The 17,193-nt window shown below is 34.5% G+C and overlaps 1 long non-coding RNA gene across 1 annotated transcript in view; it reads right to left on the bottom strand.

Annotated features, from left to right (window-relative positions):
- Positions 1-15,452, bottom strand: part of LOC138241367 (uncharacterized) — a 371,513-nt gene extending 356,061 nt beyond the window's left edge. Inside the window, exon 1 of the long non-coding RNA XR_011190588.1 lies at positions 15,060-15,452. This is a non-coding gene — a long non-coding RNA (uncharacterized lncRNA). The remainder of the gene's footprint in view (positions 1-15,059) is intronic.
- Positions 15,453-17,193: the final 1,741 nt, after the last annotated feature.

Below are 17,193 nucleotides of genomic sequence, written 5' to 3'. Positions count from 1 at the left end.
TTTACATATGATACTTACAGTACAGCATGTTTTAATAGACAGACTTTACTTCACAGTTCAGGTCTACTTGAGAAATTTGGTTTCATAATTATAATTCCCATATTTATAGAACCGCAGTTTATTTCTTTACTTCTGGATTTCTGTTTATTTTGTTTACACAGTAGATTATGCACAGTAGAAGAGACGTTGTGTTAGTCTATTCTACACAATCAACCTAAACTGGAACTAAAAAAATTATAAAATGAAAACTTCACTTGCAGTTAATGAATATTGGATGGTCATATCAAGACCTTATTGTTAGCTTACAAATGTGTAAATTGGGCATGGTGCTTATTCAAAGATAGTAACTGACAACTGATTATAGTTGTACTCTTGCTATGGCAGCAGTACTGTGTACTTTACCACAACCTCATTCATGCATTGGGATTTTCAATTGTTAATTTTTACGTAAAAATTCAATGCTAGGTACAGTACTCTGTGTGTTCTGTAACAGCTTTAAGAAAGGTTGTAACTATAAATTTAGGAATGACTACCCCTCCAAGATAGCTGCATTTTTCTGTCTTGTAATTTTAAAAATTAAGTTTGTATGGCGAAACTGTTTTTCTTACTTAACAAATGCTATTTCCAGACCCTACTAATGCAACAGTATATTTAGAATTAGTTATTCTGCTTGCCTGTAAATGTAGAGTTTTCTCAAGGGCAGTGTTTATTTTAAAACTCACAACAAATGTGTAGCATTTAATCAAGGGGCAGCATTAAGGGAGGAGTTAATTGCTGGGCCGAATATTGTAGAGAAAAAAAAACAGCTGACTTGAACTGTTTGATCTATCAACCTTAGTAGGCAAACATTGAAAAAATAAGATCAGATATTCTTACGATTGCATCAGGGTTCATTTTCATTATCATATGCTAAGAAATGTTTTCATTATCACCTACTGTATGAAAAATATTAATTTCCTGCAAATAGTTAAATGTCAGATTAATATAATTTAATAACTTTTAATTCAATTTTTTCATACTAAATAGGTGTATTATCCTTCAGTATTCTACATAATTTATAAAAGGAAAGTGGAATGAATGGAAAGACACAGGGTTCTCTGTCCTCTGCCTTAGAAACTAAAGCCAGTTACATTCTCCTTCATTATATCACTTCGGCAGATCCTGGTGCCTGATATGGCTTATCTGCTATTGGATAAAATAATTTTCTAAAAAAAGATTGTCTCTATAGAGACAAAAATTATACTATTTTATCTGAAGGTTACAATAATTGAGCGAAATGTGTAATGCCTCACTAAGATTGTTATTAACGAAGAGTTAAATGACAGTTTTGAAGGCCACAATGGTTTACATTGTTAAGTTACGTGTTTTTGAAGCTGATAATCAATGCAGTTAACCGTACACATTGTTATATTTTTTAGATCTAGGTCTGAGACCATTGTGTGAAATAGGCTGACTTAGTATTTTGACATTGTGGTTTTCAATGTTCTCAATTACGAAGTCTTGAAGTGGTTCTGAGCATTGACGAAGCAAACAGCCGTGTTTGACAAAGGTTTGTGTTTCTGAGCATTCTCCTGTTAAACAGGGTATGAAAACAAACAACCAGTAAAGAAAAAAAAAATTAAAGTGTCTTTTTGGAATGAGGTCGAAAGAAATAGAGTGTGGTATTCCGCATAAAAGACAGATGAAACAGAGATGGAAGAAGGGCATGGGAAAAGAAAGGGACTATTAATGAATTTATAGACTGATTTCTATAACACTGCCTGATGAGTGTTATTTTCTCTATGCAAAAATAATTAAAAAAAATCTTTTAACAAAATGAACACAAACAATATGTGTTTACTCAAGTGAAGTGAACAGCTGGGGTATTAAGCATATTAGACAGTTTTCGGTCAACAATTTTAAAGTGGGGTGTGTATAAGCTGAATTCTGAGTTACTGTACAATGACTTTAAAACATAAAAAGAAAATATTTTAAATGAAACATTTTAAAATAATAAGTGATCCATCAATATGCAACAGATAAATAAGAATTATGAGAATGAATATAAATTAGCTTGCCATTTCACGATAGTGAGGGGGTGGAATAAAGAAACTTCTTATTTCACCTTGTAACTGTGCCATCGGTGTGACTTCTTTAAGGCTAAAAAACAATCAAAAACAAATACCATTACTTTTCCAATGTAGTACCGTCAGAAATGTAACTTGTGGGTGAAGGGCTTGTTTTCACCTTAGACAGCCAGAATAAACTTAAACAGAATCAAACTCTAGTAACTTACTCTTTTCCTTGTCCATAGTTTGGACATGGTCATTCAACCCAACCCACAGATGTAGCCCCTGCACTGGACTTGAAGAGCGAAAGAGAGCACAAAATCCACACGGCCAGATGTGCATCTTTCAGCACCCTTTGCTTATTTTGTCAGAAGCTTAGATTGCGAGAAATCACCCCCTGGAGCTTCATAGGTGCTACAGACCCTCTGGGTCACATGGCTGGTCTTTCAGCTCACCAGGTTTGTCTGCACTGTGAGGCTGCGGGGGAGGTCTACCACAGCAGGCTTGTAGCTGGATTTAAATGTTCAGCAGTGAGCAGAGCAAGAAGCAGAACAGTTTGCTATACTACAAAATTGACAATCTGATATTCTGGAGTGTCACAATCATGAAAAATACTAGTGAAAAGTTTTAGTCTTGCTGAATGAACATTTGTACATGTTTAAAAAACAAAATGTTTTACTTGCGTAGGTTCCTTCATAAACCTGGCATTCTAAATAAGATAAAGTAAATCTCATGTACTCATGAGAGTGATGAAACATGCAAGACGCCTGCATTTTCACATGAAAATGGTAAGAAGTTTGTTCTGTGCTCAGACAGCCTTGTGAGTATGTACGCCAGTTGCCTAGCAAGAAGTTCTAGAACCCTGTGTTTCTTCCATTTTAATCTACTGTACAGTACTTGAGATGGACAGTTTTATTATATGCCTCTAAGTACATTTTTTTGTGTTCTTCAATTAATGAGGTGAGATTAATTAGTTGAAATGCTGTTCATTGTTAGTGACATACAATACATCAGCTTGTCAGTGGTGATGATGATAAAAAAAAACAGGCATGAGGCATTTACAATGGTCAGATTTATCATATCAAAATTAATATTGTGCTTATAAAAGTTTTACTCAAGAAGCCACCTGACAACAACATATTGTCTCTGGACCCTCATTTTAATTCAATGAGGGGATGTTATTAACACTAGCAACCTTCACAAACACATTTTTGATACTGAACTGCCTGAGCCTGTTAACTGCTACACAATTGCTATTCCTTGCTGGCCTACAAGTTATCAAAAAAGTTATCAAGTTAAAGTGATACTTAAAAAAAAAAATGTAACTCGCTACTTCAGGCATTCCTGAAAGTGACTGTGAAACCTGTGTCTAAGACATGCAAATTAGATGTGCTGTTTCATTTTTATCTAAAAAAAATGAAAAAAAGGAGGATCAAACTATAATCAATTTCATAATTATGTTAAAAATCCATCCATCCATCTTCTGTTTCATCCAGTTTAAGGCTGCATGGGAGCCCGAGCCTATCCTGGTGAACAGCACACCCTGGCCATCCCAGGGCAGACACGAAGACACGCACGCCATTCCGGGCCAACTTCCAAGGAGCCATTTAACCTACCAGCATGTCTTTGGACTGGGGGGGAAACCAGAGCGCCCATGCGAATACACAAAGTTCACACAGATAGCACCCCACATCGGGAACTGAATCTGAGGCCCCAGAACTACGAGGTAGCAGTGTTAACCTCCACCCCGGCCAAGTTAGAAATCAAAAGCAGAACAGAAGCCTTCCTCTAGCATAGGTAAGCATTTTCTTTTCATCTCTCATTTTTGTTTTAATAACAAGACACGTATGAGTCCAACACAAACTAGAATTCATCATTAAACACATGACCAGCAGAATAACAAAATTGTACCGGTTAACATGGAGGTCGTCGACAAAGGGGTTAACTCTGAATGATTTTTGTCTCTGCTCTGTGTTTTTGAATCCCTTTCAAATGGACAATGTTGTAATTACATTAAGGACTAACCTGCTCCTCAATAACAATGATGCATTAATGCAGAGACACATTCTATATTTAATATGTGTAATTTATTTTAAGTTTCATTAAGAATGTTGTACTTGTCTCTTATTACCAAATGATGTCTGCTAAATTTCAATCATCATGTTCCACCAAGATAAATGACTTTATTTTCCAGCCAGTGGTTATGCTAAGGAGCACTTTTCAAACACAAAGCTGTACAGTATATTGAATCAAAACACACACATTACCATGGACATCGCAGAGCATAGTTAAGAGAATTCATCCTTCCTTTATGTACATAACATCTACATGAAATGTTCACTTATTTAATAATTCTAAAAAGAACTGCTTTATATTGCTAAATAAAACTATACTGCTGATCTTTTTTTTAATTTGGACAGTCTATAATTTCACTTATTACAAGATGCTATCTGTGCTATTCAGAATATTTTTAATATCTTGTATCTGTCATCAAATTCAAAATACATTTAAATAAAGGTGAAATGCAAAATGGTTTGTTGACCTCAATACTGTTTAAGCAATGTGATGTGATTTTACAATTTCCTACCTGCCATGTAAAATTAAACTTTTCATTTACATTACTTGGATAACTGTTTTATTCATAAGGATCATGAGCACACAATGACATTTTTCGACACATACATATTCTCACTGTGGCTTGACAATGGCTGCTACCACTCAGAGTTTTGTGAAGAATTGTTTTTTATTAGAAAAATTATACAAATAGGCATATATTTAATTTGTATGAGGATTTAACATCTCAGAAGATAATTTAACAGAAGAAATATAAACTGTATGTTCTATATTATCATCTGCTTATGCCCATCCATTTATAATTGTTGTGGCAGTTGTAATTTTTTTTTTCATATCAGTATTATTCTATAGCATTTTAGACTGAGTAAAATTACAAATCTACAAATCTGGGATGTCTAGCATATTATTTTAAATTATATGTAGTTCTCCCAATTTAAATTATTTACAGGTATTTTATATGGTTCATAGTAGAGTATATTGCTATTGTATGTGCATTTAGAGTGATTAACATCTTGAAATGAAGTCCTTTGCTAACTAGTTATCTTCTACCATCAAAGAATACAAATCTTATTGTTTCTTACTCCTTTAACTACAACTCACGGCGCATGAGGAAAGAAACTTCAGACTACCTCACAATTGAGAAAATAAGGAATAAGAAATAATATAAGCTTATACTTAATGTCCTCATGTGTCTCATACACTCATATTATCAGACATACAAAAGGTCAAATGTATTTTTACATTAATTGTGCAACATGTTTCTGAATTGGCACGACAATAACAAATCTTACATGTTTCTTCCATTGCTGTCCTGAACTACCTTTAAAACATTTAGCATCCACTGTGACTTTTTATGAAGTCTAATTAAATGACAGTTACCCTCACCAACACATTTTCAAAAATGTCTTAGCCCGTTAACTGGTGCACAAATGCTATTGTTTGTTGGCACAATGACCTCTTTCAGGTGTTTTCTCATTTCGGTCTTGGTCAATTTCAACTACACAGCTTCAGGTTTTTAGTATCCGTTGACTGTAATGTGCACTTAATTGTACAACACACTGACTGCTCTTGCAGTTCCCCTTAGAGGCCACTCTTCCATGAAAAGGTTAATCATGGACATGCTATTGTATTTTAGCTCTACCACGCAACCATGGTTTCTCACTCACTAGGCACTCTCCCCCTGCTCTCTTTCATGACCCCTTCTTAAACCAGCTGCTGATCGACCCCGAGAGCAAAGTACTCTCACTCTAACAAGAGGTAATAGTTTCATGAGAGTAACTAAATGAAAACGCCAATAAAACATAACCACTGTTTCCCTTCGAAATGCTCGCATAAGTCGATGGTTTACGTGTGGCATATGCAGGTTCCCTTACATGCTAGCATTTTGACAGGACTAGCAGGAGTCTCCATCCTTTAAGCCACATGAAGCTACAATAAGCAATAAGGCCATTTGCAGCATTAGGTGATACCTTATGGCCCGTCTTGCCTGCACCACTGGGGAGGTTGAACATGAGCAGGTGGGACAGGACCCAAAAGATGGAAAACTGTCTGGGCAGGGTACAGCCAGAGGGAGGTCCGAAGCAGTCCTGAGCAGCAACTGTGAAAGTAGAGTAATTGACATTGTGGGACACAAAGGCTTGTTTTTCAGTTCTACTGTATAGTTGATTGTGATCAACCTGGTATACTGTATGTTTTATTCCACCGATAGTCTGATGCTTTGCCCAAAGTGTGAATGTGTCAATTCGTTGTCTTTAGACTTTTTGGAGTTTAAATGGAATTAAAATGACTGTGCTGTTTAACCATTGTAGATTGCCATTGTTCTTTACGGTTCATTAGCAGTTATTAACTTAACCTTTTGTGAATATTAAAGCCTGAGAAAGGAGGCTCAGTATTCTTATTGGATTGACCCACTGCTATTTTTTTCTACAATTAATAAATAAGGGAGAGGAAATTGAATGCGGCAAAGTTAGTTTTATTCAAAAGGAAACTGAGGCCAAAATAATGTTTTTCAAAACTGATCCATCTACAGTACGTGCTGCTGTAACAGAGGGAGGTCTATCACAAACTGGGTAGTTTTGTGCCGTGGGGTGAAAGTTAGAGATTTTGATCAGGTGCACTGATTACCTGGCAGGCTCACAATCTTCACCAGTTTCAAATTGCCACTCTGGTGATCAGAGCAGCAGGAAAGGAATTTCTGCCTATTGAAAACAGGTACATAGTCAAAGTATGGAAAGTACCCTGTGAGAGAAACACAATGGGTTAGGGAAGGAAAACTAAAAATAAACTGTTAAGTAAGCAGAGGGACAAAGATGTAATACAGTTACTAAAAAAAATATGCTCAAATCAACTACAGTATCCACACTAGGCACGTATCAAGGCAAGGGTGTATAGTGGATTATTGATCTTTTCTTACTGTGTGCTTGTCACACACAGAGAGATCTTGATATGTTCAGTCATTTCTAGATGCCTGATTTGTCTTTCTATCCTTACTTGCAGAGACACCGTGAGATTACAATGTACGTGTACCCATTGAGAAACTCTGACTTTGTCTGAACGTATTAGTTATACCAGAAACAACAGAAATAGCTTAAATGAATCACAAAATACTGGATTTTGTGATTTGGACAGTAGGATTAATGACATTGCTAAGGCCTATACTGTCTTATCTTCTGATTATTTTTACATTATTTTTACATACATTTACATGTGAGCTGTCAAGTCTTAGTTGATTAAGTGTCATCTAACTAAAACTATCAGTATTTCAAAACTAATATCCACCCATCCATTTTCTAACTGCTTCATCCAGAGCAGCAAGAGAAAACCCAAGTGAACACTGTACAAACCGCAGGCAAATACAACCAGAAGTCTCAAATTGAACCAAGGGCCCCAGCACTACAAGGCAGCAATGCTAGCCACTAAGCCATCATGCCACCCCAATATCAGTGTCAATCTTATGATTTTTTTAAATATGTGATGTTCAGCACTTTCAGTACTACTATATAATAAAATCTGTAAAACTGTAAACATTACAGACAGTAATGGTAGAATTTTAGGTGCATGTGGATCAATTCAAGGGTGTAAGTTGAAATGCACATCATGTTAGTTTCAATATGCTCACATCCAGCATATTGATATAGATTTTTAGAATACATACGGTATATATCATAGCTTTCACAAAACATTGAAAAACAGACATCCGTTCTATGGAAATAAAATTTAAAAAATCATACCTGTATTTTGTCTCTTGGGTCCCTTATCAGATTACTGCTGCCTTGATTGAAAAGCTATGTTGTTGCTGCATCTGAAAGCCTCAATTCATTCTGATTAGCAAATAATCCAAAACAAAATTGTATTTTCTGTATCTGCATGTGTCTCTTTCTTAGCATTATCATTAATGCATAATAATGATCATAAATTATATTTAGATCATTTTAAAACATTATAAATGCTCAAGATGCCATTCTTCACATATGGGAGGTGCAGAACACACCAGTGGGAGATATTCAATTAAAGGGCAATATAAAGTCTCAAATCAAGTGGATTAGCAGACTGATCAATAATCTTAATTTTCACAAACTCATTCGGTGGCATTGAAGCACGACAGTCGGCATTGTTGCCTTCTACTGGAGCTCTTGAGTCCTGAGTTCAAATCCTGTCCACAGTGCCTTCTTTGTGGAGTCTGTATGTTTTCCCTGAGGCTGTGTGGGTTTTTGACCAGCTGTTCTGATTTCCTCCCGCAATCCAAAGGCGAGCTGCCTCCTGTAAATAAATTACCTCTGCCTTGCTCTGCAGTGTGCCTGTACGTTTCTGGTAGAGACAAGTGAGCCAACCAGGGTTTATTCTGCCTTGTGTCCTTTGTCTGCCAGGTTAAACTCCAGCTCACTGCCACCCTCTGTTGGACTGAGGGGTTATTTAAAATGGATGGATCTTATGATCTGCCCTTGGACAGCTTTATGCAACTGCCCAAACAGTAAACAAAATTCATAAATGGAATGATTTTTCACTCATGAAGCTCTTAGAAACTCAAGGAGGTCACATACTGTACCGTACATACATCTGTACATTAAACTATAGCTGGACAGTGCCATAAGACAAAATTGTATATGTATATTTCTTCTGGCATTAAACTTTAAATGATTGACCTAATTAAAAATGTAGAATTCTCATATAAACAACTGCAACTGCAATGCAATTCCAGACAAATAATTGTGAGTGAAGTCACTGCAGCATTAATAATATTGATGTTTATCATTTGTTTAAAAATACAGTGTGTTATACAGTAAATATACAGTATATAGCGCATATACTGTAGAGTATTTCCATGTGCGATTATAAAGGATTAAGATGAAAGATAAGAAGGAATGAACAAAGTAAAAGAGGACTAAGTAAAATAAAATTTTAACAACAAATCAAATTCAGGTTACGTTTTGGAAAAGGCCTAAAATTACGTTCATGTTTCTTTTGATAAGTCTTTGCCTGTTACAGTATGTCATGAAAAATTATTTCTGGAATGCATCATGCTGTAAAATGTAAAATGATTACAATACACATTATGATGTGCAAAAAAATAAGAAGTAGAAATGGACACACAAAAATAACGTGAAATGTTCCTTTTTACTTTTACTTGCCCTTAGACCCTCACTTTCAGGTCATTTGTGTCTGGACTCATTCTCTCCTACCGTATGTATCTTTTTAAACCAATTATCAATACCAAAATAATGAACAGTCAATCAATGTAAAAATGTTAGAACTTAACCTTTTCTACCGCATCTCATCTTTAACCAAGCCAGGTGTTTTTCATCACAAGAACCTAGAACTGTCTTCATCTTCATGGGAAAAGAAGTAAAGTGCCCTTTGAAATCAAACAAAACTTCCAAAGACATCAGTCACTCTATTGTGAAAATATTACAGCCTTGTCACCTTTACCCGAGAGATTCATGTCAGAGCGCAATCTGGTGCCACAGCAGAATTACAGTCTACGCTATCAGTGCCTGCTGATGCCATTGGGACTAGAATTTTTAGAGGCTGAACTTTACATTCCTTTTCCCTGAAGGCAGAAAAACAAAGGCCTGCAAAGAAGGATAGGACATATTTCTCTCCTCCAAGCCTTCTGAGACAGCTTATCGTATTTATTAATTTATTCCTCCATATTTTTAGGAAACAGTCTTCAAAAAAAAAAAAGATTAAGCCTTAAATAATTTTTAGATTTCACCGCACTAGAAATAAAAGGTGTACCGCCAGCGAAATATTCATTAAAATATACAATACAATGTAAAAGACCAATGTATCATTACAATATTTATGTGCGTGCCATTATTTGCTTTATATCTCAAACCTCAGCACACATTTGCAGAGTAAGTAATTCAAAAGTTATGAATGCTTTATTTTGTGTAATAAACGAATACGTATTTTTCACTTAAAGACCGCAGGATCTTTTCATTGTCGCACTTTAATGTAGGAATTTGCATAATCTTTAAAAGTCCAGTTTTGGTTTACTTCGATAGCCATAATACAAAGAGTATTATGCATTCTAGATTCCAGGACACAAAAAGGGACCCAAGAAAGTGGGTCTATTCTTAATGCGTGGATCTTGAAGTCGTGTCGTACTGTAGCTCACAAAGATGAATTCTACAGTATGTAGATGAAGCAGCAGATATTTTCATGTAGCCACTGCAGCCCATCTTTACACATTTTAACTTTAATTTGAAATGATTAATTTTGATGCAAATGACTAAACCTGATTAAGTAATACTTGTCTAAAATCAAATTATGTAACATAATCAACACATACTGTCTACTTAAGGTAACAGTTTGGGAAACTGTTTGGGAAAGAAGCATACATAATTATAGTATTGTCAGTTAACACATATTAAACAAATCCATTATTATGCTTTCTCATATTACTCTGTGTTCAATATATCAAACAAAACATTACTTTAAATATAACTGATATTATAAAAAAATAACCAATGCATTGTTTATCAATGATGCAAACTTGCGATAACATTGTTAAAACACTTCTAATTTTTTAACCTTAATTTTCACAATAACATTCCAGTCAATAAGGCAGCTTGTGTTTGCTATAGGTCTTGGATTCTCAACCCGTAACCAGGAACAAATGAAAGTACTGGTGGGGCTTTTTAAAGAATACTATAAATTACTAAAATATTATTAGTGTATGTAGTTTAAAGATCATGTCCTAACTCTTCATTTCATATCAACGGTTGTAATACCACATCGCTAAAAATACTGTATTTGTGAAGACGTCTTCTCCTAGATCTCCTAGAGAGTTGGGAAAATTAGCAAGGTATATTACATGTATATTATGATGTCCCCTTTTGAAAAACAAAAAGCTGACATCTCATGCTAATTTGCCCTAACTTCTTCCTAGCAGAACAACAGATAGCTCTATAATCTCACCCTTTCAGTATTTGATCTGAAGGCAATTTTTTTACATTTTGTTTGTATCTTATCATCATAAACAACAATTGCTTGCTCATGTAGTTTGAAAAAAAGTTGCTAAAACTTTATACTGTAGCTTGAAGTTACTTTTTAAATAGCAATAAATCGTGTTCTGAGACTTTCTCCCCTTTAACATTTCAGTTGGTACAGCAGAAAGATCCTCTAGGATAACATGATATAAGCAAAATAACAATAAGAATGTATAATATGTATGCAGTATATACTGTATCAAACACTAATATTTAAAAATAGCATAAGAAAAGTAATGTTATTGTTTTAAAAATGCAGAAATACACCTTTTGAACTCACATATTCACACTCACATTCTTTCTCTGACACATTCCTAACCTACAGTATAAGTTATTTTGCACTAACTTCACTTGAATACGTTTTGTAATTGTTTACTGTGCATACTGTATTTCCTTTTTTCAACAAAGCCGTTTGTGGTCTTAATACAATATTTCCTATGCATTTGTCAACTTGGATATTTCAAAACATAATCATGGAATATAAAAATTATGATCAATAATAATAATGTACTGTATATACACTTTTAAGTAAAGTTTGCTTAAGAGCCAGATATAAATCATCCCCCAAATTTTGAATTAATATTATGCGATGCTACTCAGATGGGAGAGGTTTTTTTCCTCATTTACTCTTATAATTGTTTTATCATATAATAGCATAAAAGCTATTTTTACAATACCCCTGATTAAAAATGCGGTGCAGCCTACAGTACATGCTCTCCCACTGACAACCCCACTATTAACATCCTTAAGTATCTGAGTCAATACAAATAAAAAAATAGATGACCTCAAGAAATATCTGTCCTAAAGAAGAACAGCACCTGTGGGTGAAATAAAAATTTAAATTCTTTAATTCCCCATGAATGTCATTACTGAGGAATCTTTCTTTAATTGAGAACACATCCAGAGTTTCATTTTTGTATGTTTTAAACAAGGGAAGGAAATCAAATACTGTATATCATGGTATTAAAATCAAATTTAACAGCATAAAACTTAAAAAGTCTGATTTTATCACATTAATTTTGCATTACGCTGTAATATGTACATTTGTAACTTTTTTGTGTGAGGAAAGCTCCACATCTGTACATGTTTGAGAATCATCTCTGTTGAAGGACATGAAAAATCAATAATCACAAAGAATAGTATCACTGGGGAATGAAAACAGCAAGCTCGAACCATCTTTATATGTAACGTTCACAGAGTGGGTACATCTAAGTTACAGTTGCACAGTTTCTTTTTCATGAAGTCATTTAGTGTCGATATACATATTCTATAAAACAACTTACTAACAGGAAATGATCTCTAATGTAATTATGTCCTAATTTATCCTTAATTACAGTGCCCCACCCACCTATTACTCAGATTTCCAAGCAATCTCAGACTTTTATTGATCACTTCACTGCATTGGGTGGCACCTTCACTGAAGCTCACAAGTACACTTAAATTATTATAAAGGTATTGCTCACATGTTTTTACATTTGAAGGTACTGTATATAGTGTATAGAAATTTGCAAAACATTTACCTCAAATTGTTTGAACATGCAATTAATTTTCTTATAACTTCCAAACCACACTCTAAAAACAAAAACATATTTACAATCTATTTGAAAATGAATGCCATTTTTGGTGCTTATTACTTCATCCAATTTAAAGGTAGAACGCACAGCAAACACTTTTTTTCTCACCTTCTCCATTTTGAAGTTCACCTTATTATTTCGCTTGACTGCTTTGTGACATCTTAAAGTTTCCTCTGCTTTTCCTCATCTTTACATAATTCAGAACTCAGGATTGCCAATGACAGTGTACCATGAATAAGAAATAAAAATATGTCAAAGTTGTGTCAAAGTCGGTGACATTTGGGATCACAGCTGATATCCACTTCTTGGAGAATATGAAAACCAGTGATAGCTTAGCGAATAAATATTAATGTCTTATCAGCATTAATAGATGCCTGTCATTCCATTTTATTTGATTTAATATGCCATTCACACAAGAAGAAGCATTAAAAGTTGTCAAAGAGAAAAGTTACACTGCCAGAGCAAGTCATTTTCCTTTCTGTCACTTCACAGATTTCGAGTTGAGGAAATATGCATTAAACTACAGTACAGATGTACAGTATGAAGTAACAAGGGCTAACTTTGTTGATAAGTTGTTTACTTTCTAACAAAATGAAATGGACATTTAGAAATACCTGTCCAATTATGGATGCTGAACTGCTCCCGCAAAATCACTTCACAATTAATGTTTAAGCAACATTTTGGTTTGGATAATATTAATCTGCATTCTAAAAAAGAAACCAATTTCACAAATTGCATGGCATCAAAAGCAAACAGAAAATTAACTATTCTGTTGTGTAGGGGTATAGACGATAACTGCTGATTAACTACTACAATTGGAACTGTCAGTTGTAGTATCGTATTTGGACCAAAAGTTTTTTTTCTCTTTTTTGGTATTTGTTTTTTAAATAGGTTCCTCAAACTTTACTGTCCGTGAATTTAATTATATGTCCGATGCACATAAAATGTAATTATAACAATATTTTAACGGACTGCAGTCGCGTAGTGCAAAGGGGCTTCTTTGGCAGAGAGCCTGTTAAACCGTAAAAAATACAGTGATTAAAACTTTTACATTGTCGTTCTGAACTTCGATTTTAATATAATTTATAATCCAGAATAAATGTACGTCTGCTCAAGATAAAGCTTAATTTGAATGTTATGCTTTAGTTAAACTCTGTGTACACATTTCATTAGTGTCTCTCCATCTAAATTGAAATTAAATCAATGTATTATGCATGGGAAGTGTTTTACACTATCAGTTATGACCATGCTCGTGTTTGTTTTGAAGCTTTTAACTATTCTTCAAAACAAACTGAAATCGGACCCTGCCTGACTTCAATAACTGTGTTTAACTGTGTGTGCTTAGATGTTATTTTTGTGTATATAAACTATCAGCTTTATCGCCAGTAAAAGTTACACCATACCTCCGTTTGATTTTCTTAAAAGTTTATATACTATACTTGCCTAACTGTAGCACCTGGTAAATAGATAATAATGAATTAAATAATCCGTATATAATCATGCGCTATCTTATCTCTATTATATTAATGTATTATAAAATGCAGGCTGAATGTCACTACAAAATTAAAGTTGTGTTCTTACCGTGTACCGTCGTACTGTAGGTACTCTTTATTCTAGAGTCATGCATGAAGTCTGATACCTTCTCTAGTTAATATTAAATTAAACCATATTCGTGAAATCATGTTTCTCTTTTATTATAAATCAACAGGTTATATATTTCCAGTCTTGTGTACAGTAGCTGAAGGACTGCAAATTCACCCAGTGTTAAAACGCCCGACACCTTTGGAAACTGACGGAACTATAAAAACGCGAATACAGGTATTTTTTAGCTAGTCTCACGAAAACGAATCCCCGACAAGCGCACAGACACACACGTACATGGGTTTAATTCATTATTAATTGTTTCCAAGTCCATCCATTCAGTTGTCTAATTTCTACAGCGAAGTGCAGGAACCTGAGTGATAGATGATAGCGGTCGCAAAGGTATACTGGTTAAAACACATTCGTCTGTCTTTCAGCTTCTTTTGCACAGACATACTGTAGCTGATGCCACAACCTAATTGTGACACATTTTAAAAGTGTAACACCAGACATCTTCAACACCTTTACATTAATTCCTCCCGCTTATTTTGAAACAAGAGATTAAACGTTGCTAAAAACAGTCTTTTTAAGTGGGCTCCATTCGATATCATCTTGCAATAAATAGACTAAAACTTTGTTAAAAGTTGCTGCAGAGGATGGTTTTAAAATTGCCGTTTTGCCTCTTACCTGGTACGTGTGTGGTCACGCTCAACCTTTAATTCTGGCGCGGACAGCATTAACACATTACAGATTACAAACAAGTATAACGGTCGAAATGATAAAATTCGTACCTCTCCTTAGATCAGTCTCATTTCTTGCGGATGTGTCGCGTTACAGCTGTTGCAACGGTGTGAGATTTGTATACAACTCAGGTAAAGTTGTATTGCAGACCGGACGCCGGTTTTGCGCGTTTTAAGTTGGAAGCTCTTACAGAGCATCTGTCTCGCAACTGCAACTACCAGCATATGTTTTTTTTTTCTCTCCCCTCAGCCGCTGTTGTTAGTCTTTAGTCAGACATCTCTGCGAGTCTCTCTTCTAATCCAAAGTGGCTGTGACGCATCCCTGGATGTTTGACCAAGCTCACTCATGAGCGTCCGTAAGCCTGACGAGAAGGAAGTTGGGAGAAGAAATGCAAAGATCTTTACCAGCTGTTGAGACTGTAGGCAAGAGAGAGAGAGAGTCTGGTGCCTGAAGGGAGTGCAATGTGATATGAATACAGACCCAAGTCCAGCAATGATGAACAAGTGCACCACATAGCTCAGTGGTTCTTTAGGGAAACAGCATCCCTCTCTAATGCATCTAGTTTAACCCTTCAAGTACAGTGACGGAAAATTTTCCTTTACTAAAAAAAATAACACATTATATTTTTTAATTTTACTGAAATGTGTTACTTCAGTAGCTTTCTATTGTGGTTTTGAAGAAACTATTAGGTTTTATATGGAGGTAGTGCTATATAATATACATATATTAATTTCAGTAATATCTTTGTAAACGTTACAAAAAACACTCTAGTATTAAATGTTTTCCAAACAATAGGGCATAGCATAGCATAGTTAGCAACAGCCCCTGTGCTTTGATTGTGTAATCTAAAGGTGTTCACATGAATTCCTATTACTCTGTGTTTAATGCAGCTGCTGGCGGAACAGTTACAAGCAAAACCCACTAGTGTTTATTTTTCTTTAATCCAGTAAAATAATTGGGTTTGTAGCAAATTGTCATCATGTATAACAATGGCCCATGGTGTGGAATAAAAAAAAACCTTAGTGTTTTAACAAGTGTGATTGCCTGTTGATTTGCATTGCAGGTCAGAGTCGGTATAATCAGGTTTTCAGGAATTCTTAGTGGAATCTTTAGAGGAAAACATCGTTAAAGAAGATTTTGTTTCTTTGCGTCTTTGTGTGTCTCATCTTATATTTTGGAATATTAAAATGCTAGTTTTAATTCAGAGAAATGAGTGTCATATATCACAAATATAAAGTACTGTACAGCTCTTGAAAGTAAACTCTTACAGTACCAGTAGTTTTATACACCATATTTTGATGTACTGTAAGTGTATCATAACTGCAATATTTGTTTGCCTACTGTACATTTATAGAAAAAAATCTATGTCTTAATATCACACCTAGAAAATTAATTATCATTCTAAGAACTGTTTAACACCTGTTAAAAAAGAGTAGTGTCTGTTTCGATACTGTAAATCTTGAGTAAGTAGCAGAAAATGTACAAATTCTAACTTGATTTTAAAATTTTAAAATATCAAAATCACAATCTTTAGGATTTTTGAAGCAATTTATTATTGCTTGATTGATTCAGGAACAACATCAGAACAGACTGGATGTAATTGTAAAAACTACATATTTCAGGAGTATTTTGGATTAAAAAGGTATGGAGTTTTACTTATTCTAATAGGATATCTCTGGTTTAATATACAGTATGGTAACAATATCTTATAAACCTGGATAATTTAAAATTCTCATACAAACAAAAGAGGTACGGTGAAAAGTAAAATTCTGTTAATACTAATGTTTCCGGGCATACAAGAAGTCTTAGGTAATTTATAGCACAGGTAATTTATCTATGCTCCTAATATTTTGGTGCAGGACCCTTATAGAGTGTATGGTTGTGTTGTTCAGACAAAGGCATCCATAATTTTTATATCTTTAGTCTAAAACAAACTTTAGTATATTACATACAACTACAGCCAATATATTGTTAAAACATAAGCTTCTGTTCTGGAAATCACTGGACTATTGTTATCACAACATATTCTCTGCAGTTTCACAGTCATGTGCTAATACTTCTATGTGGGAATATTTTTCTTTGTCTCATTATTAATTTAAGTCTTAGGTATAAATTGGACATATAGGGATATAGAGCCTATTTGTTCAATATGTGCCTTTCTAGAGAAGCATGTTTCAATACTTG

This window comes from Lepisosteus oculatus, chromosome 1 (genome assembly GCF_040954835.1).
Source record: "Lepisosteus oculatus isolate fLepOcu1 chromosome 1, fLepOcu1.hap2, whole genome shotgun sequence".
Lineage (NCBI taxonomy): Eukaryota > Metazoa > Chordata > Actinopteri > Semionotiformes > Lepisosteidae > Lepisosteus > Lepisosteus oculatus.
Note: the sequence above shows the minus strand (reverse complement) of the source record. Positions and strands in the feature narration are given on the sequence as shown.